The sequence below is a fragment of the Loxodonta africana genome, chromosome 8 (genome assembly GCF_030014295.1).
Source record: "Loxodonta africana isolate mLoxAfr1 chromosome 8, mLoxAfr1.hap2, whole genome shotgun sequence".
Lineage (NCBI taxonomy): Eukaryota > Metazoa > Chordata > Mammalia > Proboscidea > Elephantidae > Loxodonta > Loxodonta africana.
The window spans coordinates 7,013,244-7,038,147 of record NC_087349.1 but is presented as its reverse complement, the minus strand read 5'-3'; the positions used below and the strand labels follow the sequence as shown (position 1 = coordinate 7,038,147).

Below are 24,904 nucleotides of genomic sequence, written 5' to 3'. Positions count from 1 at the left end.
TCACCACACCAGATACACCTTCTTTCCAACTCCACTACATACTGGCTGTTCCTCACCCTCTGGAGCCGTCCACTCCCCACTGACCTCAGGGGAGGGGAAGGACTATAGGAAATGTCCACAGACGTCTGGTGAACACATCCCTTTCACCACCACGGAACAATGTGGATCTTTCTGTAAAATACGCCTACAGCCTAAAGAGCAGGCCCAGATCTTCACCTGGAAAGAAAAGCTGTTAGATCTTTGTACTAGGTGGATAATTGCCAGGGACGGATTAACCAGTAAGCACCATAGGCACTAGTTTACAGTAACCAAGGTACCCACTGCAGTCAAGTCGGTCCTGATTCATAGCAACCCCATAGGTTTCAAGGCTGTAAATCTCTGCCAAAGCAGACTGCTACATCTTTCTTCTGCAGAGCAGCTGGTGATTTCGCACCACCAACTTTTCATTTAGCACTCTAGTGCTTTAACCACTGCGCCACCAGTGCTCCTAACTGTGTTTACTTACTAATCTGTAGTTTACAATTTCACATGTGTTTCACCACATCTTTTGAAAAACAGGCAAAATTGTGCATTACAGATTGGTAAGTAAGTACAGTTAAGCCCGTGTGTACCCTGCTTATTGGATAGTTCATCCCTGATAATGACTTGCACATATCCTGGGATGCCAACAGATCCTATAAGAGAAGGATCTGATCTGACACTTTGGAATCCCATAGCATCTACTGTAACTTGATCCCATGAATGTCAGTAAATTTCTATTAGTACTTAAACTAGCCCAAGCCAGATTTGGCTCACCCCGCATGCCCAGAAGGGCGAGCTGTGACCACTAATTGACCTCAACAGAGGACGCTGCAACAGGAGGAATGAACCAGAAGGAAAATCACCATCTGGACTCTATTCTGAAGCAAGAGGTCCGACAAGAACCATGTCACCTCCTGTTTCCTGGCTGCATTCTGGAATTTTCCCTCCCAAGTACACCTGCACAGCCACTATCTTGATGCCCGAATCACATATAAGCAGTGCTTCCCCATATCCCAGGGAGCTGGATCTGAGGAACTTCCTCCCGACTCCTTGCTCTGGGCATTGCATTAAAAGTTACTTCCTCTTTCTCAAGGATTGGTGTCCATATATGTGGCAAGTCACAGAGTGCTGGATAAGGACTCACCTTCTAGGGTTCGGTAACACTACCACATAGCTGACACCTGTATTTGTCTGATTCATACATAACTGACAAATAAATAAATAGGTATGAATAGATATGTGACTGAGTCTAGGGTAAGATCTTTATACCACACGATTCTACTTTAAACCAAAGCTGTTATGCTAGAGAGTCACCCTGGCATTACATCAGTGATAAAAGAGGTATTAATTTGTGAAAAAACTGATGTCCAAATTCTCCGTATTGGGAAAAGAGATTTATGGAGGAACACTCACTAGCTTTACTGGAGAAGAGCCTGGCCTGGGTGTGGATGAACTGAGGAACAAGGGATCTCCCTCTGACTCAGCAGTCTCACTCCTAGGCACCTTCCTGAGGAACCTGCTAATATGTTTAACAGGAATGTTCGTAACATCTTTATTCAAAATAGCTAAAACCCAGAAACGATCAAATTCCAATAAAGAAGAAAAAAAAGTTAACGTATTCATATAATACTACCCAGAAGAAGGAGGAAAAAGAAGGAGTAGAAGGAGGAGAAGGGGGAGGAGGAAAAGAAGGAGAATGAGAAGAAAAGGAGAGAGGGACAAAAGGGGAGAGGATGAGAAGGAGAGAGAGAAGAAAAACTACTGACACACAGAACAAAATGGATAAATCCCAGGACATTATGTTGTGTGAAAGAAGCCAGGCATGAAGGGTACATAATTTATGATTTTATTCATATACAAGTTAAGAACAGGTAGAACTAATATTTATTCATAGAAATCCAAACAGTAGTGAGGAGGAACAAGGGATTGGAGGATTACTGCATATACTGAAAATATACATTCTGTAGTGTAATCTGGGAGGTGGTTACATGAGTGCATAAAATGTAAAAATCTCATGTAAGTACAGCAAAGGGATTAAAAATGACATAAGCCCTTAAGAAAAGGTGACTGGGAAAGAAGACAATAACGAAGCTTTGGGGGCATAGAGAACATGAGAAAGTGAGTGATAATGGGTGTAGCAGACCTCAGACAGTTAACAACTGAGTTGGCAGTTGGGGGAGACCAGAAAGTAGCTAATTCCCATTCCTCAGGATCCCAGAAATATTTGGGAATTGGAAGCCCGAATAAGCCCTCTGAAATGCATGGTGCAGCTGTGCTGAAATGAGGGTGACTGATTCAAGGCCTGCTTAGGGAGCTTTTCCCCTCCTAGATGCCCTGCTCCACCCTGCACAGCTCTGACCCAGGAGAGCCTGGGTCGCTCTCCAGAGAAGAGAAACAAGATGCAGGGCTTCTCAACCCCAGCAGGACCTTAGAATCACGTGGGGACATTTCAAGAATGCCAATGCCAAGGGCACACCCCATGCCAGCTAAATCAGAATTTCTGGGCATTATCACAATCAACACCCGTGGAAGCAGTAGTCAAAAAAAGCAAACAACGCATTGCATGGAGCAAACCTGCTGCAAAAGAACTCTTTAGAGTGTTAAAAAGCAGAGATGTCATTTTAAGGACTAAGGTCCACCTGACCCAAGACATGATGTTTTCAATGGCCTCGTGTGCATGTGAAAGCTGAACAATGAATGAGGGAGAGTGAAGAATTGACCCCTTTGAATTGTGGTATTGGCGAACAATATTGAATATGCCATGGACTGCCAAAAGAACCAACAAATCTGTCTTGGAAGAAGTACAGCCACAATGCTCCTTAGAAGCTAGGATGGCAAGACTTTGTCTCACATACTTTGGGCATGCTATCAGAAAGGATCAGTCCCTGGAGAAGGGCATTAAGCTGGGTAAAGTAGATGGTCAGCAAAAATGAGGAAGACCCTCAACGTGATGGATTGACACAATGACTGCAACAATGGGCTCAAGTATAACAACCATCACAAGGATGGTACATGACTGGGCAGTGTTTCTTTCTGTTGTACATAGGGTCTCTATGAGTTGGAATCAACTCGATGTCACCCAACAACAACAGTGGCCCAGTGGTTAAGAGCTCAGCTGCTAACCAAAGGTTGGCAGTTGGAATCCACCAACCACTCCTTGGAAACCCTATTGGGCAGTTCTATTCTGTTGCCGTGAGTTGGAATCTACTGTATGGCAATGGGTTTTTTGGGTTTTGGTATCAGTAACTTTAAAGGTAAGCATCAGATGCAGAGGAGAGAGAATAGTCCACACTGAAAACAGATTAACAGAAGCCTAAGCACTGAATATTGAGCCCCAAATGCTTTTCCCCTACTTGGATATTCAAGTCTATACCCCACCGCTCTCCAATACAAAATTGGAATGTCCCTTTCTGTGAATATTTACCAACTGAAGGGGAAACTCTAAAATTTACAAGGACAGTTGGGGTCGTCAGTCCTCAAAACAATCTAGAATGTCCACCCTACATTGGTGATCTGTCTAAAAAATAAAATAAAATAAAAATTAATGATAAGAGAAGAGAGAGAACATTTACAAATAATAATATGACATATAAAACACCTAGGGGGAAAAAATCTATCAGAGGGTAAACAGATCTTAGTGGAGAATGTTATTTTAAAAAATTAAGAGGAAGACTTTTAAAAGTCTAAAATAGAAAGATATACTATGTTCATGAATAAGTAAACCCAGTCATAAAAATATTCCAAATGCCTGAAATATTAGCTACGTATTGAATGCATTATTAACCAAAATCATCAGAAATATTTTTATGAAATTTGACAGGGAGAATCTAAAGTTTATGTGAAAAAGAGAGACAAGGAAAGGCAAGATAATCTTAAAGAAGTACAGCATAAGGTGACTTACTTTACTGCTTATCAAATTATTGTACAATTTCAGATAATGAAAGATGCACAAATAAATGGACCAAAGGAAAATAATAGTAAGATGAAAACTAGGCCCATGAATATATAGCAACTTAATACATGATAGAGCTATTGTTATCGATATATGGGAGAAAATGTAATATAAAATAAGTTATTGTGGAACAAGTGGATAACTGCACACAAAAAGAAAAAGTGAAATTAAACCCTTCCTCACAGCATAAACAAAACACATTCTAAATGGGTTAAATGTTTAAACGTAAATTGTAAAAATTCTAGTAAATAATATGGGAGAATATCTTTATGACATCGGACTACAGAAAGATTTCTTATAAAGACTGAAAACTGTATGCCCAAAGGAAAGAATGATAAATTCTCCTATATTAAGAAATTGTGCTCAGCAGAAAGCATGAGAAAAAGAGTGCTAACACAAGCCAAAAAAGACTAAAGACATTAGCAACACAAATAACTGACAAAGATTTAGTACCCAAAATTTGTAAAGAACTGCTAAAAATAAGTATTAGCAAATCAACCAAAATGAAATATGGCCAAAATGCACTTTGCAGAAAACACTCCCAATTGCCTTTGGGTCTATTCTGACTGAAAGCAACTGTGTACGACAGAGTAGAACTCCCCCACAGTGTTTCCTAGGCTGTAATTTTTACGGGAGCGCATGACTAGGTCTTTTCTTTCTCGGAGTGGCTTGTGGGGTTGAACCACCAACCTTTCAATTAGTAGCTGAATAGTTAGCCACTGCTCCACCAAGGCTCCTGCAGAGAACACTAGAGGCCTATAAATATAAAAATGTGTTCAATCTCCTGAGCAATCAGCAAAATACAAAGTAGAACTAATGTACACTTTTGCCCTAATAGACTGGCAAAATTGAAGGGATGTTAAATATTAACTGCAGTCCTAGATGTGGAACACTTACAAAGGTTCTTGGAACGTTGGGAGGACTACTTATTTGCATGACTTAATCGGAAAACATTTTGTTGTTATTCCGCAAAACAGATATGTGGACGCTAAGACTCAGTCTTCACCTTCCAGGTAAAGGAACCCTCTTGCACGTAGCAGGGCAGAGACAGGTACAAGAGTGCAGTACTGATTCTAGTAGCTTTGTGGTCCTTGTTAGGTGCCCACGAGTTGGCTCTAACTCACAGTGACCTTATGTGCAACCAATAAAATGTGGCCTCGTCCTGCACCATCTTCACAATTGTTAATATGTTTGAGGCCGTTGTTGCAGCCACTGTGTCAATCCATCCCGTTGAGGGTCTTCCACTTTTTCACTCGCTCTCTACTTTCTCGAGCATGATGTCCCTCCCCAGGGACTGGCCCCTCCTGATAGCCCGCCACAGCAAGAAGATGAAATCTTACCATCCTCACTTCTGAGGAGCGTCCTGGCTGCACTTCTGGCAGCTCTGCAGAAGAAAGGCCTGGAGATCTGCTTGTGTAAAAATTACAGCCAAGAAAACCCTATGGGGCAGCTCTACTGTGTGACGTGGGGTCTGCATGAGTCGGAACTGACCCAGCAGCAGTGGGCTTATTTCTGTGTGTTTATTCTGGTGTAACTCCAGAAGGCTCCTTGCTTACCCTGTTTCTCTAATCTGAAATATTTGGGACTCGGACTGTGACTACCTCCTCAAATCTCTTCTATTAATAAGATTAAACAAGTTTCCCCAACAGAAACTAAAATGAATAAAAATCCATTCACTGCTGGTTTGAAGGACTCTTGATGACAACGGTGGTGATGTTGGTGGTTATTTTTTTAAGTTACATTTGTGTAGAATATATTCATTTCCAACTACTTTTAAAAGTCTGATTTTTTAGTTAGAGAGCCAGGTCTGTTATCAGAGATTAAAGCTAATTTCCCTTTCTCCATAGGGCTGACATTTTTTAGTGTGAAGAGCATGGGTTGCTTATAAGATGTTGAGTATATTACAGACCCCCAATAAGGAGGTGTTCTAGAAATAAGCAGAAGAAAAGCTATGGTTATAGAAGGGAGCACAAAAAAATGCCATAGAAACCTGTATATAAAGTGAATATCAGGGGCATTTAGGGTAATATTCCTGTCCATTTCTCCAAAAATCTGAAGAGACTCAGCATGGTCACAGGAAAGGCAGGAACACCTGCAGTGAGTACTGTATAGTCAGACTTAAAGAAAGGAGAGAAGGAGCTAGAAGACTTAATCACCCCAGTCCACTAGTGAGGTGGTCTGACCACACAGGTCTGGTAGCACAGTGAGGACCTGGAAGATTTTCTAAGCCCCACTGTAGCTCATTCTAGTGCACAGGTTTCCTTTGACCAGTGTAGGAGGAGAGCTTCTAGAGACTTCCCCACTGGCCACAAGGAGGCATCATGGTGCCACTGATAGCCAAGGGTGGTTGAGAATTTCTAGATACCCTCTAAAAAGTGGGCGTAGATAGAGGACCCCCTGGGCTGGGATGCTGTATTAAGGAGGAGATAGTTTTCAGACAGAGTCCCTGGGTGGTGGAAACAGTTGAAGCACTCCGTTGCTAACTGAAAGGTTGGAGGTTTGAGTCCACCCAGAGTAACCTTGGAGAAAAGGCCCCGTGATCTGCTTCCAAACATTCAGTCACTGAAAACATTATGGAGGACAGTTATAATCTATACACATGGGGTTGCCGCGAGTTGGGATCAACACGACAGCGCCTGCTTAGTTTGTACATATCAGTCATCCATCTGTGATGTGGGCGTAAGATGCAAAAGCACTCTCTCAGCAGGTTGCAAACCTGTGCATGTGTCGAGGGTCTCTGAGCAACCCTATACCAAAAAAAACAAAAAAAAACTGTTACCATCAATTTTATTGCAACTCAGGGTGACCTCATGTGACAAGGCAGAACTGCCCCATAGGGTTTCCTAGGCTGAAATCTTCATGGAAGCAGACTACCACTCCTTTCTCCCACAGAACAGCTGATAGATTGGCATTTGAACACTTAACCACTGCACCTCCAGGGCTCCTTAAGCCATGAGCCACCCTATAGGAAGTGATTAAAAGGGGTTTGGGTGGAGAGGTCTGGACGGACATGGAGCAGGGGCAAATAAGGAAGCCCTGTCTCAAAGAAGCAGTAAATGCTGTAGGGGATCAACTGCTGCTCTGTGCCTGACCCAGCCACGCCCAGAGTCCTTGCCAAGAAGGAAGCTGGGTATAATATCACACAGAGGGGTGAACCTCACCCTGCGACGTCAACAGCAGCTCTGTCACCACAGGCAAATCTACCTACCCAGGACCAGGGACTCTGAACTATCTCCCTCGATCCAGAGATCAGAGCCTGGAACAGACAGACACCTCACTCCCACTCTGGCCCTGCCATGGGTTCCAAGTTTCTCCCCTGCATGGTCCTTTGTCTTCTGACACCAGGTGAGTCCTGGGCACAAAGGACATCTTTGACTAAGATGCTCTTGTCCTCAGCTCTGAAGTCCCCGGGTGGTGCAAATAGGTTACACACTTAGCTGCTAAATGAATGTTTGAAGGCTTGAGTCCACCCACAGGGGCCTTGTAAGAAAGGCCGATCCATCTATTTCTGAAAAATCAGCCACTGAAAACCCTATAGGACCCAGTTCTACTCTGACACCCATGGGTCGTCAGAGTCGGAGCCGACTCAACGGAACTGGGCTAGTTCTCAGTTCTGTGACTTTCTTTTGTGGCAGCAACATCAGCCTCTTTCTGACTTTAAGTTTTCTTTGTCTTTCTCCAGGTCCCATGGGTGCTATGGTCACCCAGAGCCCAAAATACCACGTTACCAGGGTGGGAAAATCGGTGAACCTGAGTTGTTCCCAGAATCTGAATCACAATATCATGTTCTGGTACCAGCAGAAGCATAGCCAAGCTCCAAAGCTGCTGTTCTACTACTACAACAAAGATTTTAACAATGAAACAGACACCTCTGATAACTTCCAACCCAGCCGGCCCAACACTTCCTTCTGTGGGCTTGGCATCCGCTCTCCAGGCTTGGGGGACTCAGCTGTGTACCTGTGTGCCAGCAGTAGAGACACAGAGATGCAGCTTTTCCACCCCTCTGCTCATAAACCTCCCATCCCCCAGATCTAAGAGCCTTCTCTAGGGCCCACATTCCTTCTTACAGCAACAACAGGAAGTGGGTTTATGGCTGCCATGATCTTAGTGTAGGCAGGAGCTGGGCATAAACCTGGAGAAATCATTCTCATTTATGCTGAGAGAAGAAAAGTGGTTACACTGGCCTGATGTTCAGTATACAGTATTTTCCACAATACTCAGTTTGTGATATTTTTCCAGGATCAGTTTCATCACCCATTCTTCCCTGTAGCATTGATTTAAAGTTAAATGTGTTCTGTCCTCTTCAGCAGGAAAATAGGAACTTGTTTATTTCTTTTTTTTTTAATTGTTTGTTTTAATCTAAATTAAACCAAAAAACCAAACCTTTTGCTATCAAGTGGATTCCGACTCATAGCTACCCTATAGGACAGAGTAGAGCTTCCCCATAGGGTTTCCAAGGAGGAGATGGTGGGTTAGAACTGCCAACGTTTTTGGTTAGCAGCCAAGCTGGTAACCGCTGCACCACCAGGACCCCTTCATCTAAATTAAAAAAGAACTATTGCTGTCAAATCACTTCTGACTCACAGCGACCCTATAGGTCAAAACAGAACTGTCCCATAGAGTTTCCAGACAGTGCCTGGTGCATACGAGGTGCTGACCTTTTGGTTAGCAGCTTTATCACTTCACCACTAGACCACCAGGGTTTCCTTAATCTAAATTAGAGGCTTAGAAATACAAGAGCCATCATGTGAAGGATTGGGGATACCGAATGCGCATGAACTTGATTCTCTGGCATTTAATCAACTCTGACAGTCTTCAGTATGCCACAAGGATCCATGTGTTTTCAGCACAGACCTGGGGCAACTCACACACTAATAGGAGAAAGAAAGTAGAAACACCCCCTAAATAAAAATCCCTCAGGGGAGAAACTATCTTGGAAAAAAAGCACTACTCTAGACTGCTCATATCTGGAGTTGAAGGTGATGTTGGAACAGTCAGATAAAGCCCAAAATAGTTAAATCAGACTGCAAGAGAGTTTGTTTGGAAATCTATAGAATGCAGTCATTTGTATGGAAGAGGACGATAAATCCTCTGAGTCACATGAGATCCCCAGGCAAAGTCAAAAAGAAGGGTTACAGGAGTGAGGGAGATGGGCTTCCCACCTTGTGCCTGGTTATAGGGGATTGTGATGTGTTATAATTCATCCCTGGGTAAGAATGGTGTTCTGAATTCAGGCAAAAACCATAAAGACTGATAAGGTTGTCCACCTAAAAATGTAAAATCCTCTACATTAAAAAAGTACGATAATCTAGAAAAATATTTCAAGGGTAGTAAAAAGAGTTTTTTATATATTCATAACGTGGTCACTGATAGTAACGATAGTAATAATAGCTATTGTTCGATAAGCACTTAGTATAAAGAGGCACTAAGCTTGTTTATTTTTTTAACATATATTAGCTTGTGTGAGGAAATAAAGAAGGAAGGAAGGCAGACAGGAAGGCAGGAAAAAAGGGAGGAAGAGAGGGAAGAAAGAAGGGGGGCAGGGGAAGGGGGGGAAACAGAGGATAAAGTTGGAAGAGGCCAAGACAGGTAGAATTTGTGAGGAAGAGAAGGAAGAAGAAGCTACACAAAGAAAGAACTCCAAACACAGCACAGGACTCGCCGCACAGGGTTTGTGTTAGGAAAATTTAAAAGGTATTTGAGTGGAACCCAGAGAGCACTCACCAGCACCCCCAGAAGGGCCATGCTTTGTAGAGGGGCAAAAGTAGCCTAGAGCAGGAGTTGGCAAATACAGCCCACAGACTGGTCACCTGTTTCTGTAAAGAAAGTTTTACTGAGACAGAAGCACTTCCAAAACGGCAGCATGAGGAACTCCACAGACTCTCTTCCCAGTGTAATGACAATTTCTCATTAAAAAAAAAAAAAAAAAAAAATCATTTAGTGTCTCCAGAAATTTTCCCAAGGGCATATAGCATATGGAGAAAAATTTATTCAAGAAAATCTACTAAATCTTGGTAAGAACAGTGAGAGTCTATGGCATATGAGCCTTGACAACCCCCCTCTCCCCAGCGAAGTGTGACAGAATTTCTACTTTCTGTTAGTTGAAAACATGGAGCTCCCTCTTCCAAGCACCCCCCCTCTCCCACCCCATCTAGGGCTACAGTTTCTCCCTGGAGGAGCAGACTCTGAGCATAATTTCCCACCCCTCTCCCTTAGTTCTGTGTCGAAGAAACTCTATTCCAGGAAAGCTCAGCCAAGAGGTCTGTGCTCCCTTCTTCCACCTAAGACAGGGAACAGAGGGACCCCCAAATCTGCAAGCAAAATAACAAGAAATGGGCCAGGATGTAGAAACAAAGACATTCCCCAGAACAATGGAGTAGGATATCAGAAAACAGTGCGCAAACTTCTTTAAAGTTGTCTTACAAAAGCAGCTGTATAAAACCAGCCCCAGGGTCATGTGCAGAACATCCACCTGTGACCACTGTGTAACCTTCCACCAGGGGCAGTGAGGGGTAGCAGCAGCAGCCAGGAATCGAACTTAGGGAGTGAGAAGATTGCACAGGCCTCTGGGGCAGGAGCCAACCTAGAAAGTTGCTGCACGTGCACCGTAGTTAACATATCCCCGCCTATGCCTATGAATCAACATGAATCTTTTCCCACCCAAGAACATTTAAAAACCCAGGCAAGTTTTTGTTCTGTGAGACGGGGTAAGCTTTGCTTTAGGCCCTCCTGGTCTCAGCTTACAAGGCTCTTCAATAAAGCTTTGCTCATGTGGAAAACTCTACATGCCTTACCTGCTCATTCTTGACCAGTGAGAGGCAGGAACCTTATTCTGGGAACACACCCAGCACCCACATGTAGGGCGGAAGGTCTACCCGAGGCACAACAAGCCAGGAATACTGGGATGGGTCTTCCTCATCCAGCTTGTTCATCAGGAGGGTATTCCATAAAGAGAGAAGCAGACCAAGAAAACAAGTGACTGCCAGCCCCCCTCTCCAAGTAGCCTACTCATGGAGCAAGAGTATTCTTCTAGGAGCTTCAAAGAGAGCCCAGCCAAACTCTCTGTCATTCCTGGAAGGATGGGAGTCAGGAAGAGTGTGCCATGCCAAGGCCATGATCTCTGAGGGGTGACTGCATTGGAGACTGCACACAGCAGAGGAAATGGTCTGCTCCAGTCAAATCACTAAACAAACACACAAACAAATAAACAAAGTAGGGGTGGAGCAGAGAAATCAGTATCCAGAGCTGCTACAATACATGGCATAAAATGTTAAGATCCATTCAAAGTACTGAAAGAAAAGAAGAAAAAAAAAAAAAAAAAAACTTGTCAACCAGGAATCTTATACCCAGCAAAACTATCACTCAAAAAAATGAAGGTGAAATAAAAACATTCTCAATAAACACAAGTCTAAGAGAATTTGTTGCAAGCACAGGCACCTTATAAGAAATACTAAAGAGAGTTTTTCCAGCTGAAAGCAAGTGATATCAGTGACATGTGCCCTGTGGTTCTAGCCCACATAAAGAAGCAAAGAGCACCAGGAAACGTGATTACGTAGGTAGTTACAGCAGAGAGTATAATTGCCTGTTTCTTCTCTGTTCTTATCTTGACTGATATTTAAAGCAATTGCATGTAAAACAATACATACATAAGTGTATTGTTGGGCCTGTAACTCAGAAATGTAATATATTTGATAATAACAGCACCTAGGAGGTGAATTGGGGCAAAGGTGTGTTGGACAAGAAGGTGATCTTTGGCTGCTGTTAGTTGTTGTAGAGTTGATTTTGACTCATGGTGACCCCATGCATGTCAAAGTAGAACTGTGCTCCATAGGGTTTCCAATGGTTGATTTTCTGGAAATAGAATACGAGGGCTTTCTATCAAGTCACCTCTGGGTGGTTTAAAACTACCATACCTTGAGTTAGTAGTCAAGCAGAAACCATTTGTAAACGAAATCCACAGGAAGAAATGAAGAGAACCAGAAATGTAAATAAGAAGGTTAATATAACAAACTATAAATACAAGCCAGTCCTTCTTTCCTCTCTCAGCTTCTCTAAAAGACATAGCAGTGTCACAAGAGAGAATATTTGAAATGAAATGAACAGGAAAAAGAATAAACAATATATATAAATCATGAATCACAAACATAAATTTGAACTTAAACCACGTATATTGTAGAAAAATACAGTGTGATCCCATTTATAAATAAAACAAAATGATACAAATGTTAGATATGTTTATAATTTGAAAAAACTAGAAAGAAATTCAAGGGATTAGTAGAAGGAGTGTTTAAAATAATGGTCATCTCTATAAAGAAGGAAGACAGGAGGATGGTTTATGGAAGAGTACTGACTACAGGATACTGCACAAATTATATGTATTCATCTGCTTTTGAGTACATGGGTGTTAATTTTTTTGAAATCCTTTCTACATTATAAATACTTAAAATATTTTCATATGTTCAATATAAAACATTTTTTTCAAAAGTGAAATGTGAGTATATGAGCGTGTAGAGGCCGTGGAAAATCCACATAAAGCCATTGGTTGGTAACCTCGGGTGGGTGAGAATTTCTGGAAGAGTGGGTCGCTATGAGTCGGAATCGTCTCGATGGCAGTGGGTTTGTTTTTTTAGTTTTTCGAAAGGGCAGGGGATGGGAGACAGGAAAAGCATTAAAGTATTGTCTGAGATCTTTGTTTATGGAAGAAAACCAGAGACAGAGACCTAAGAAAGACAAACTAAACACAACTTACTTACAAATTAATGTCACATGGCCTCCCCTTCTAGTAAGGGTAAAGCTCCCACCCATGTTCTCTGAATTTCTCCTGTCTCAGGTACAGAGCCACACACCAAGGACCATTGGGTTCTATGAAATGGCATGTCACAGAGAAGCTGTGTATAGAAATCTCAGAGAAAATCACCTGCCTCCATTCTGCCCCTGACTCTGCCATGTACTCAGTAGTCATCCGTTTTATGGTCCTTTGCCTACTGGGTACAGGTAAATCTCTGTTCTGAATGTGCTAGTCCACAGCCCCAAGGCTTTCCCCATGCCCATGTCACCAGATCCCCCACTTGGATTCACTCCACAATCTTTGGCTCTTTCCCTTGCAGGCTCCTTTGACACTAAAGTCACCCAGATGCCAAGATATCTGCTCAAAGGGAAAGGACAGAAAGTGAAAATGGAATCTGTCCTGACAATAAGACACAGCTATGTTTACTGGTATCAAAAGATTCCAACCAAAGAGTTCAAGTTCTTGATTTCCTTCCAGAACAAATATGTTCTTAGTGGAAATGAGATGCCCAAGGAGAGATTTTCAGATAAGTGCCCCCAAGACTCAGCCTGCATCCTTGAGATCCAGCTGGTGGTGCTACAGGACTCGGCCATGGATCTCTGTGCCAGCGCCCTGTCCATAGTGTGAAACATCACCTATTGTTGGTGTACAAACTCGTGGTGGCCCAGCACAGGAAGCAGATGCCTCACTGGCTGGAAGGAAGTAAGAGAAGCTAACTAGAGGTGCCCTTCTCCAACAGGGAGTTTGTTGCAAGGCTGAACATGAGCCCCTCCTGAAAAAGACAAACCAGTTGCTGATCTTACAGAGACCCCGTGTGTGCAGAGTAGAACTGTGCTCCATAGTACAGGGCTTTCAAGGCTGTGGCCCTTCAAAAGCAGATTGCCAGGCCTTTCGTTCAAGGTACATGTGGGTGGGTTCCAATCGCCAACCTTTTGGTTAGTAGTAATGCGCTTAGCCATTTCTATCACCCAGGGACTCCATAAAAGATCAAAACAAGAACACGGAAATTTCTCAAAAACAATCTGGAATGAAGTCTTGCAACTATGACACGGCCGACTTCTTTTTCCACCTTGTTTGTGTCCTGATTCTTCCTTATTATAAGTTGTCATCTCCATTCCTTAGATCTCATGGTACATAGAAGATTATAGATTTTGACTGTAGTCTTCCAACCACATTGAGAAGGACCGATTTGACTTTCTCTCAACCTACATTACAAAATTCAGAAGGCAGGACAGATTGGCTGTGCTTTTCTCAAGAACGTGCTCTAAAAACACAACTCTAGTCACAGGAAACACCCAAGAGGATGAAATTGACATAAATGAACACCTAAAACTGGCCAGAGAGGAAGTGGCCAAGTAGAGGCAAGACCTTGGTGTGAGGTCCCTCGTGGACCCAAGGGCAGCCACCATGCTCTGCTCAGCAGCAGACATGAGTGGTGCATTGATTTCCATGGCTGCTGCGGGTACCTGTGACAGGCTTCAGGGGCCCGTCTTGCCCTGAGAAACATGATGGGATCAAGTGGCATCCTACATCCTGCAAGACCAGAATGTCTGCAAGCTCCTGCAGGCAATCAAAGCATCTCAGTCTCTAAGAGGTAAAATAGAGTGGCCAGTTGGAGGAGGCGTGCCCGGAAGGTGTGCAGGTGCCGCTCCCAGGGCAGAGGAGGATGCAGAGGCCATGAGAAGCACGAGAAGGTTCACTGACTCCTGTCTCCTGGCCTCAGGATCCTCGTCTGTAGAATTAGGAAGTCCACCTTGAGTGGCTTCAGGATCCCTGCCGCTGTTCATCTAGCCTTCCGAGGAATTCATATATTCAGCCTGGGAGCCCCCAGAGTGTTCTCCTTCCCCTCTCTCCTCAAGTGCTGGGCACACAAGGAGACCCCTCCCCGCAATGGCCAGCCAGGTCCTCTGCTCCGTGGCCCTTTGTCTCCTGGGAGCAGGTGAGTGTGGGCTCAGGGAGGGATTCCTGCCCCACCTGCCATGATCTGCTCTCAGCCCCCCAGGGACAGCAGCATCAGCACCTCCTCTCTGGGCTACAGCTTCTTTCTCTTCCCTCACAGGTATCACAGATTCTGGAATCTCTCAGACCCAAAATACCCGGTCTGAGAGAAAGGACAGAACATGACCCTGAGCTGTGAACAGAGTTTCGATGACTACTCCATGGACTGGTACCAGCAGGACCCAGGGCAGGGGCTGAAGCTGGTCTACTACTCACCTGTGATGAATGACATCCAGGAAGGAGGTGCAGCTGCAGTCTACAGTGCCTCTCGGCAGAAGAAGGAGTGCTTCCCTCTGGCAGTGACACGGGCCCAAAAGACACACACAGCTCTGTACCTCTGTGCCAGCAGCAAGCCACAGAGAAGCACAGCCGCCCCCTCCCTGTGCATAAACGTGTCCCAACCACAAGCCTAGGCATTCTGTGTCCATACCCTGCCCTCCTCCTACAGCCCAGCCAGGCACACAAAGCTGCTGCTGTTATATAAAAACGAACTAAAAGGAGGGCATATAAAAATGAAAGCATGCAGGCGGAGCCAAGATGGCAGACTAGGCAGACGCTACCTCGGATCCCTCTTACAACAAAGACACGGAAAAACAACTGAATCGATCACATACATAACAATCTACGAACCCTGAAAAACAAACACAGATTTAGAGATGGAGAACGAACTAATAAGGGGAAGCAGCGATTGTTTTCAGAGCCTGGAGCCAGCGTACCAGTCAGGTACGGCACAAGCACAGAGAGCTGCTCCACCCCCCTGAACTAACCCCGGGAGGGGGACCAGCCGGTTCACGGGAGGCGTGGGATGCAGTCGGTAGGAGAAGTCCCCGGGAGGCAGTGACTGGTCTTGGAACGGGGAGAGCAGCGTCCCAGCCGGGAAACTGTCCGCCGGGATTTGGACTGGACGCAGGTACGGCATAAACACGGAGAGCTGCTCCACCGCCCTGAACTAACCACGGGAAGGGGACCAGCCAGGTCGCGCGGGCGGCGTGGGACGCAGCCAGTAGGAGAAGTCCCCGGGAGGCAGCGACTGGTATTGGAGCGGGGAGAACAGCGTCCCAGCCGGGACACTAGGTCTCGGCACAAGCATGGGGAGCTGCTCTACCCACCTGAACTAACCCCGGGAGGGGGCCCAACTGGTTCACGGGAGTGGCACGGCAACGCGGCTGGAGGGACGAGAAGTCCCCGGGAGGCAGCGACTGATTTTGGAGTCGAGAGTGCACCGTCCCCCAGTAGGGGAACCTTGACGCTGGGCGTGGGGCTGGAAGCGGAGGATCTGACCGTGACTCCAGCGGGCCAGACCCCCGGGGGCAATCTCCACACAGCCAGCACACATAGGCGATGCACCCCACGGGAATCTCCAAGCAAGACAAGCAACTCCGGCTATATTCTGAGGTGCTACTCTCCTATCTCTCTGTTCCCTCCCCCACCCTCCCCAGGGGGCTTCATTAACATCCGAATAGCCTGAGCCAGAGGGAGAACTCTGATAGGGATCTGACTGCATTTTTTTTTTAGCGGATTTTCTGGAAAAACTAGTTTCCCAGTGATGGCTCGGAGACAGCAGTCCATATCAAACCACTTAAAGAAGCAGACCATGACAGCTTCTACAACCCCCCAAACAAAATAATCAAAATCTTTCCCAAATGAAGATACAATCCTGGAATTATCAGATACAGAATATAAAAAACTAATTTACAGAATGCTTAAAGACATCACAAATGAAATTAGGCTAACTGCAGAAAAAGCCAAGGAACACACTGATAAAACTGTTGAAGAACTCAAAAAGATTATTCAAGAACATAGTGGAAAAATTAATAAGTTGCAAGAATCCATAGACAGACAGCATGTAGAAATCCAAAAGATTAACAATAAAATTACAGAATTAGACAACGCAATAGGAAGTCAGAGGAGCAGACTCGAGCAATTAGAATGCAGACTGGGACATCTGGAGGACCAGGGAATCAACACCAACATAGCTGAAAAAAAAATCAGAGAAAAGAATTTAAAAAAATGAAGAAACCCTAAGAATCATGTGGGACTCTATCAAGAAGGATAACCTGCGGGTGATTGGAGTCCCAGAACAGGGAGGGGGGACAGAAAACACAGAGAAAATAGTTGAAGAGCTCCTGACGGAAAACTTCCCTGACATCATGAAAGACGAAAGGATATCTATCCAAGATGCTCATCGAACCCCGTTCAAGACTGATCCAAAAAGAAAAACACCAAGACATATTATCATCAAACTGGCCAAAACCAAAGATAAAGAGAAAATTTTAAAAGCAGCCAGGGAGAAAAGAAAGGTTTCCTTCAAGGGAGAATCAATAAGAATAAGTTCAGACTACTCAGCAGAAACCATGCAGGCAAGAAGGGAATGGGACGACATATACAGAACACTGAAGGAGAAAAACTGCCAGCCAAGGATCATATATCCAGCAAAACTCTCTCTGAAATATGAAGGCGAAATTAAGATATTTACAGACAAACACAAGTTTAGAGAATTTGCAAAAACCAAACCAAAGCTACAAGAAATACTAAAGGATATTGTTTGGTCAGAGAACCAATAATATCAGATATCAGCACAACACAAGGTCACAAAACAGAACGTCCTGATATCAACTCAAATAGGGAAATCACAAAAACAAACAAATTAGGATTAATTAAAAAAAAAATACACATAACAGGGAATCATGGAAGTCAATAGGTAAAAGATCACAATAATCAAAAAGAGGGACTAAACACAGGAGGCATTGAACTGCCATATGGAGAGTGATACAAGGCGATATAGAACGATACAAGTTAGGTTTTTACTTAGAAAAATAGGGGTAAATAATAAGGTAACCACAAAAAGGTATAAAAACTCTATAACTCAAGATAAAAGCCAAGAAAAACGTAACGACTCAACTAACATAAAGTCAACCACTATGAAAATGAGGATCTCACAATTTACTAAGAAAAACGCCTCAGCACAAAAAAGTATGTGGAAAAATGAAATTGTCAACAACACACATAAAAAGGCATCAAAATGACAGCACTAAAAACTTATTTATCTATAATTACGCTGGATGTAAATGGACCAAATGCAGCAATAAAGAGACAGAGAGTCACAGACTGGATAAAGAAACACGATCCATCTATATGCTGCCTACAAGAGACACACCTTAGACTTGGAGACACAAACTAAAACTCAAAGGATGGAAAGAAATATATCAAGCAAACAATAAGCAAAAAAGAAGAGGAGTAGCAATATTAATTTCTGACAAAATAGACTTTAGACTTAAATCCACCACAAAGGATAAAGAAGGACATTATATAATGATAAAAGGGACAATTGATCAGGAAGACATAACCATATTAAATATTTATGCACCCAATGACAGGGCTGCAAGATACATAAATCAAATTTTAACAGAATTGAAAAGTGAGATAGATACCTCCACAGTTATAGTAGGCGACTTCAACACACCACTTTCGGAGAAGGACAGGACATCCAGTAAGAAGCTCAATAGAGACACGGAAGATCTAATTACAACAATCAACCAACTTGACCTCATTGACTTATACAGAACTCTCCACCCAACTGCTGCTAAATATACTTTTTTTTCTAGCGCACATGGAACATTCTCTAGAATAGACCACATATTAGGTCATAAAACAAATCTTTGCAGAATCCAAAACATAGAAATATTACAAAGCATCTTCTCAGACCACAAGGCAATAAAACTAGAGATCAATAACAGAAAAACTAGGGAAAAGAAATCAAACACTTGGAAAATGAACAATACCCTCCTGAAAAAAGACTGGGTTATAGAAGACATCAAGGAGGGAATAAGGAAATTCATAGAAAGCAAAGAGAATGAAAATACTTCCTATCAAAATCTCTGGGACACAGCAAAAGCAGTGCTCAGAGGCCAATTTATATCGATAAATGCACACATACAAAAAGAAGAAAGAGCCAAAATCAGAGAATTGTCCCTACAACTTGAACAAATAGAAAGTGAGCAACAAAAGAATCCATCAGGCACCAGAAGAAAACAAATAATAAAAATTAGAGCTGAACTAAATGAATTAGAGAACAGAAAAACAATCGAAAGAATTAACAAAGCCAAAAGCTGGTTCTTTGAAAAAATTAACAAAATTGATAAACCATCGGCTAGACTGACTAAAGAAATACAGGAAAGGAAACAAATAACCGGAATAAGAAACTAGAAGGACAACATCACAACAGAACCAAATGAAATTAAAAGAATCATTTCAGATTATTATGAAAAATTGTACTCTAACAAATTTGAAAACCTAGAAGAAATGGATGAATTCCTGGAAAAACACGACCTACCTAAACTAACACATTCAGAAGTAGAACAACTAAATAGACCCATAACAAAAAAAGAGATTGAAACGGTAATCAAAAAACTCCCAACAAAAAAAAGCCCTGGCCCGGACGGCTTCACTGCAGAGTTCTACCAAACTTTCAGAGAAGAGTTAACACCACTACTTCTGAAGGTATTCCAAAGCATAGAAAATGACGGAATACTACCCAACTCATTCTATGAAGCCACCATCTCCCTGATACCAAAACCAGGTAAAGACATTACAAAAAAAGAAAATTATAGACCTATATCCCTCATGAACATAGATGCAAAAATCCTCAACAAAATTCTAGCCAATAGAATCCAACAACACATAAAAAAAATAATTCACCCTGATCAAGTGGGATTTATACCAGGTATGCAAGGCTGGTTTAATATCAGAAAAACCATTAATGTAATCCATCACATAAATAAAATGAAAGACAAAAACCACATGATCTTATCAATAGATGCAGAAAAGGCATTTGACAAAGTCCAACACCCATTTATGATAAAAACTCTTACCAAAATAGGAATTGAAGGAAAATTCCTCAACATAATAAAGGGCATCTATGCAAAGTCAACAGCCGATATCACTCTAAATGGAGAGAACTTGAAAGCATTTCTCTTGAGAATGGGAACCAGACAAGGATGCCCTTTATCACCACTCTTATTCAACATCGTGCTGGAAGTCCTAGCCAGGGCAATTAGGCTAGACAAAGAAATAAAAGGTATCCGGATTGGCAAGGAAGAAGTAAAGTTATCACTATTTGCAGATGACATGATTATATACACAGAAAACCCTAAGGAATCCTCCAGAAAACTACTGAAACTAATAGAAGAGTTTGGCAGAGTCTCAGGTTATAAAATAAACATACAAAAATCACTTGGATTCCTCTACATCAAAAAAAGAACACCGAAGAGGAAATCACCAAATCAATACCATTCACAGTAGCCCCCAAGAAGATAAGATACTTAGGAATAAATCTTACCAAGGATGTAAAAGACCTATACAAAGAAAACTACAAAGCTCTACTACAAGAAATTCAAAAGGACATACTTAAGTGGAAAAACATACCCTGCTCATGGATAGGAAGACTTAACATAGTAAAAATGTCTATTCTACCAAAAGCCATCTATACATTTAACGCACTTCCGATCCAAATTCCAATGTCATATTTTAAGGGGATAGAGAAACAAATCACCAATTTCATATGGAAGGGAAAGAAGCCCCGGATAAGCAAAGCACTACTGAAAAAGAAGAAGAAAGTGGGAGGCCTCACTCTACCTGATTTCAGAACCTATTATACAGCCACAGTACTCAAAACAGCCTGGTACTGGTACAACAACAGGCACATAGACCAATGGAACGGAATTGAGAACCCAGACATAGATCCATCCACGTATGAGCAGCTGATATTTGACAAAGGACCAGTGTCAATTAATTGGGGAAAAGATAGCCTTTTTAACAAATGGTGCTGGCATAACTGGATATCCATTTGCAAAAAAATGAAACAGGACCCATACCTTACACCATGCACAAAAACTAACTCCAAGTGGATCAAAGACCTAAACATAAAGACTAAAACGATAAAGATCATGGAAGAAAAAATTGGGACAACCCTAGGAGCCCTAATACAAGGCATAAACAGAATACAAAACATTACCAAAAATGATGAAGAGAAACCCGATAACTGGGAGCTCCTAAAAATCAAACACCTATGCTCATCTAAAGACTTCTCCAAAAGAGTAAAAAGACCACCTACAGACTGGGAAAGAATTTTCAGCTATGACATCTCCGACCAGCGCCTGATCTCTAAAGTCTACATGATTCTGTCAAAACTCAACCACAAAAAGACAAACAACACAATCAAAAAGTGGGCAAAGGTTATGTACACACATTTCACTAAAGAAGATATTCAGGCAGCCAACAGATACGTGAGAAAATGCTCTCGATCATTATCCATTAGAGAAATGCAAATTAAAACTACGTTGAGATTCCATCTCACACCAGCAAGGCTGGCATTAATCCAAAAAACACAAAATAATAAATGTTGGAGAGGCTGTGGAGAGATTGGAACTCTTATACACTCCTGGTGGGAATGTAAAATGGTACAACCACTCTGGAAATCTATCTGGCGTTATCTTAAACAGTTAGAAATAGAACTACCATACAACCCAGAAATCCCACTCCTCGGAATATACCCTAGAGATACAAGAGCCTTCATACAAACAGATATATGCACACCCATGTTTATTGCAGCTCTGTTTACAATAGCAAAAAGTTGGAAGCAACCAAGGTGTCCATCAACGGATGAATGGGTAAATAAATTGTGGTATATTCACACAATGGAATACTACGCATCGATAAAGAACAGTGACGAATCTCTGAAACATTTCATAACATGGAGGAACCTGGAAGGCATTATGCTGAGCGAAATTAGTCAGAGGCAAAAGGACAAATATTGTATAAGACCACTATTATAAGATCTTGAGAAATAGTAAACCTGAGAAGAACACATACTTTTGTGGTTACGAGTGGGGGAGGGAGGGAGGGTGGGAGAGGGTTTTTTATTGATTAATCAGTAGATAAGAACTGCTTTAGGTGAAGGGAAAGACAACACTCAATACACGGAAGGTCAGCTCAATTGGACTGGACCAAAAGCAAAGAAGTTTCCGGGATAAAATGAATGCTACAAAGGTCAGCGGAGCAAGGGCGGGGGTCTGGGGAACATGGTTTGCGGGGACTTCTAAGTCAATTGGCAAAATAATTCTATTATGAAATCATTCTGCATCCCACTTTGAAATGTGGCGTCTGGGGTCTTAAATGCTAACAAGCGGCCATCTAAGATGCATGAACTGGTCTCAACCCACCTGGAGCAAAGGAAAATGAAGAACACCAAGGCCACACGACAACTAAGAGCCCAAGAGACAGAAAGGGCCACATGAACCAGAAACCTACATCATCCTGAGACCAGAAGAACTAGTTGGTGCCCGGCCACAATCGATGACTGCCCTGACAGGGAGCACAGCAGAGGACCCCTGAGGGAGCAGGAGATCAGTGGGATACAGACCCCAAATTCTCATAAAAAGGCCAAACTTAATGGTCTGACTGAGACTAGAGGAATCCCGGCGGCCATGATCCCCAGACCTTCTGTCGGCACAGGACAGGAACCATCCCCGAAGACAACTCATCAGACATGAAAGGGACTGGTCAGCGGGTGGGAGAGAGACGCTGATGAAGAGTGAGCTAATTATATCAGGTGGACACTTGAGATTGTGTTGGCAATTCTTGTCTGGAGGGGGGATGGGAGGATAGAGAGAGAGGGAAGCTGGCAAAATTGTCACGAAAGGAGAGACTGAAAGGGCTGACTCAAGAGGGGGAGAGCAAGTGGGAGTAGGGAGTGAGATGTATGTAAACGTATATGTGACAGACTGATTGGATTTGTAAACGTTCACTTGAAGCTTAATAAAAGTTAATAAAAAAAAAAAATGAAAGCAAAATGCTTTGTAGAAAACCCTCAGGCTCTTTGCAATTTCTCTTCATTTCCAGGAGTAATCCTGCAGGTCAAGTAGTCCAGCACACGCAAAGCAGAGAGAAATTCCCTAAATTTCCTAGGACCCGTTTCCATGGGCCAATACTCAACTATGACATCCACTACAGTAAAGTAACTCGAATTAATTATCCTCCAGTCTCCATGTTGCTTTACACAGAGACCTGCGAGCAATGATCAATAAACACTTCCAGGATCAGCCCCATCATTCTATGAGGGGAACCATCATCCCATTGTCCTGAAGTAAATGCCACATGGAGTGAACAAAGGGGTGTCCTCATCACCCAAAATACCAAACCCACTACTGTGGTGTCAATTCTGCCTCATAGCTACTCTATAGGACAGAGTAGAACAGCCTCATAGGGTTTTCTAGGCTGTTTTTTTTTTTTTTTTAACCTTTATGGAAGCAGACTGCCACATCTTTCTCCTGTGGAGCGGCTGGTGGGTTCAAACTGCCCTTCAGTTAGCAGTCGAGTGCTTAACCCTTGAACCACCAGGCTCCTTTGTCCTCTTCACCGTCATGAGGAAACACTGAACCTACAGCCTAGGATTTCTTATGCTCACCAGTAGCTGTCATGATTAACCATGATTTGTCTTAGTCTGATAACTGAAAACATTGCACAGAAGAAAAAAACTGACAATAACATCATCCACTACACAGATACCGCCTTTCCTTTTATACGGCTAAGAAAGTTGCATAGTTGTTGTTGTGAGCTGCCTTCCAGCCGATTCCGATTCATTGCAAACTCGTGTGAAGGTGCATAAGCCATTTCAAAGCTCCAGGTCTCAGCTTAACCTCTTATAAAATTAGAGGCTGGATTAGAAAGCCTGAGCCCCCTTTTGGGAATGCCTGGTTCTCTGACCTTTGAGAAATGGATGCAGGTTGCACCATTGGTGAGCTCATCCCAAGGGGGCAGATCAGAGCGTTCCTCAGGAGAGCCCCCTAGGGGTGCAGAAAAGAACGCAGAGCAGGACCCAGTCTCTTGAGAGAAAGTGTGGTGAGAGGCCAGCTGTGGAGGATGCTGGTGCTGCTTCTGTTCCTGGGGCCCGGTATGTACATCATGTGGCTGTGTGTGTGTTTGTGTGGGTGTGTTTGAGTGTGTGTGCAACTGTGTATATGTGTGTGAAGGAGTGTGTGTATGAGCGTGAGAGTGAGTGTGCGTGGGTGTGTGTATGTGTGTGCATGTGTGAAAGTGTATGTGAGTATGCGTACAGGGGTGTGTACAGGTATGTGTGCATGAGTGTATATGTGAGTGTCTGCATGAGCGTGTGTACCCGTGTGTATATGAATGTGTATGTGTATATGTGTGTGAGCACGTAAGTGTTTGTATATGAGTGTGTGTGTCTGTCTGTGTGTGTGCGTGTGACTGTGAGAAGGTGCGGCCGTGCCCTCCAACAGCTAAAGGGCAAGGTGAGAGATGACCAGTCAGGGGGCTGGGGTTGTGATCCTGAGAGCAGGACAGGGAGATTTCACAGAACAAATAGGGCTCTCTGGAGCTGGGGGAAGAGTGGGGAGTGAGGCTGAGGTATCTCCTTGGGTCAGTTAGGGCTCCTGGCCAGCAGCCCCTCACCCTTAGCCTCTGTGTCTCTAGGCTCCATGTTGGGTGCCCTTGTCTCTCAACACCCGAGCTGGGCCATCTGCAAGAATGGGACCTCAGTGGAGATCAAGTGCCGTGTCACGGGCATCCAGACAACAACGATGCTCTGGTATCTCCAGCTCCCAGAGCAGGGCTTCACCCTGATCACAACTTCTGTCCAGGGCTCCGGCGTCACCCATGAGTAAGGCTTCGCTGGGGCAAAGTTCCCCATCAGCCACCAGACCACACGTTTTCAACTCTGACGGTGACCAACGCACAGGCCCAGGACAGCACCCTCTACTTCTGTGGTGCCAGTGACACAGTGCCAGGCAGAGATCAGGGACCTGAGCAAGAACCTCTGCCCGGATGCTCCCTTCTGTTCCCCAGGGGTCTGTGGGCTCTGTGGGAGGGGTGTGCAAGGTAGGAAACCACAGCTCCTTGAACTGAGACACCTGTGACTGTGTGTGTGTGTGTGTGTGTAGACAGAAATTGAGAGTGTGTGTGTGCATATGTGTAGAGAGGGAAAGTGTATATTCGTATGTATATATAGAGTGTCTGAGTGTGAAGTATGGGGGCACCTTGTGTGAAACCCAGAAAACGGGCATGGCGCTGGCTCTGTAAGTGACCACCGACGTGGAGACATCCCCGGACTGAAAATTATAAAACCT

The 24,904-nt window shown here is 43.4% G+C and overlaps 1 long non-coding RNA gene across 1 annotated transcript in view; it reads right to left on the bottom strand.

The window, feature by feature from the left end:
• Positions 1-24,904, bottom strand: part of LOC111747724 (uncharacterized) — a 100,242-nt gene that overhangs the window by 37,770 nt on the left and 37,568 nt on the right. The window lies entirely within an intron of this gene.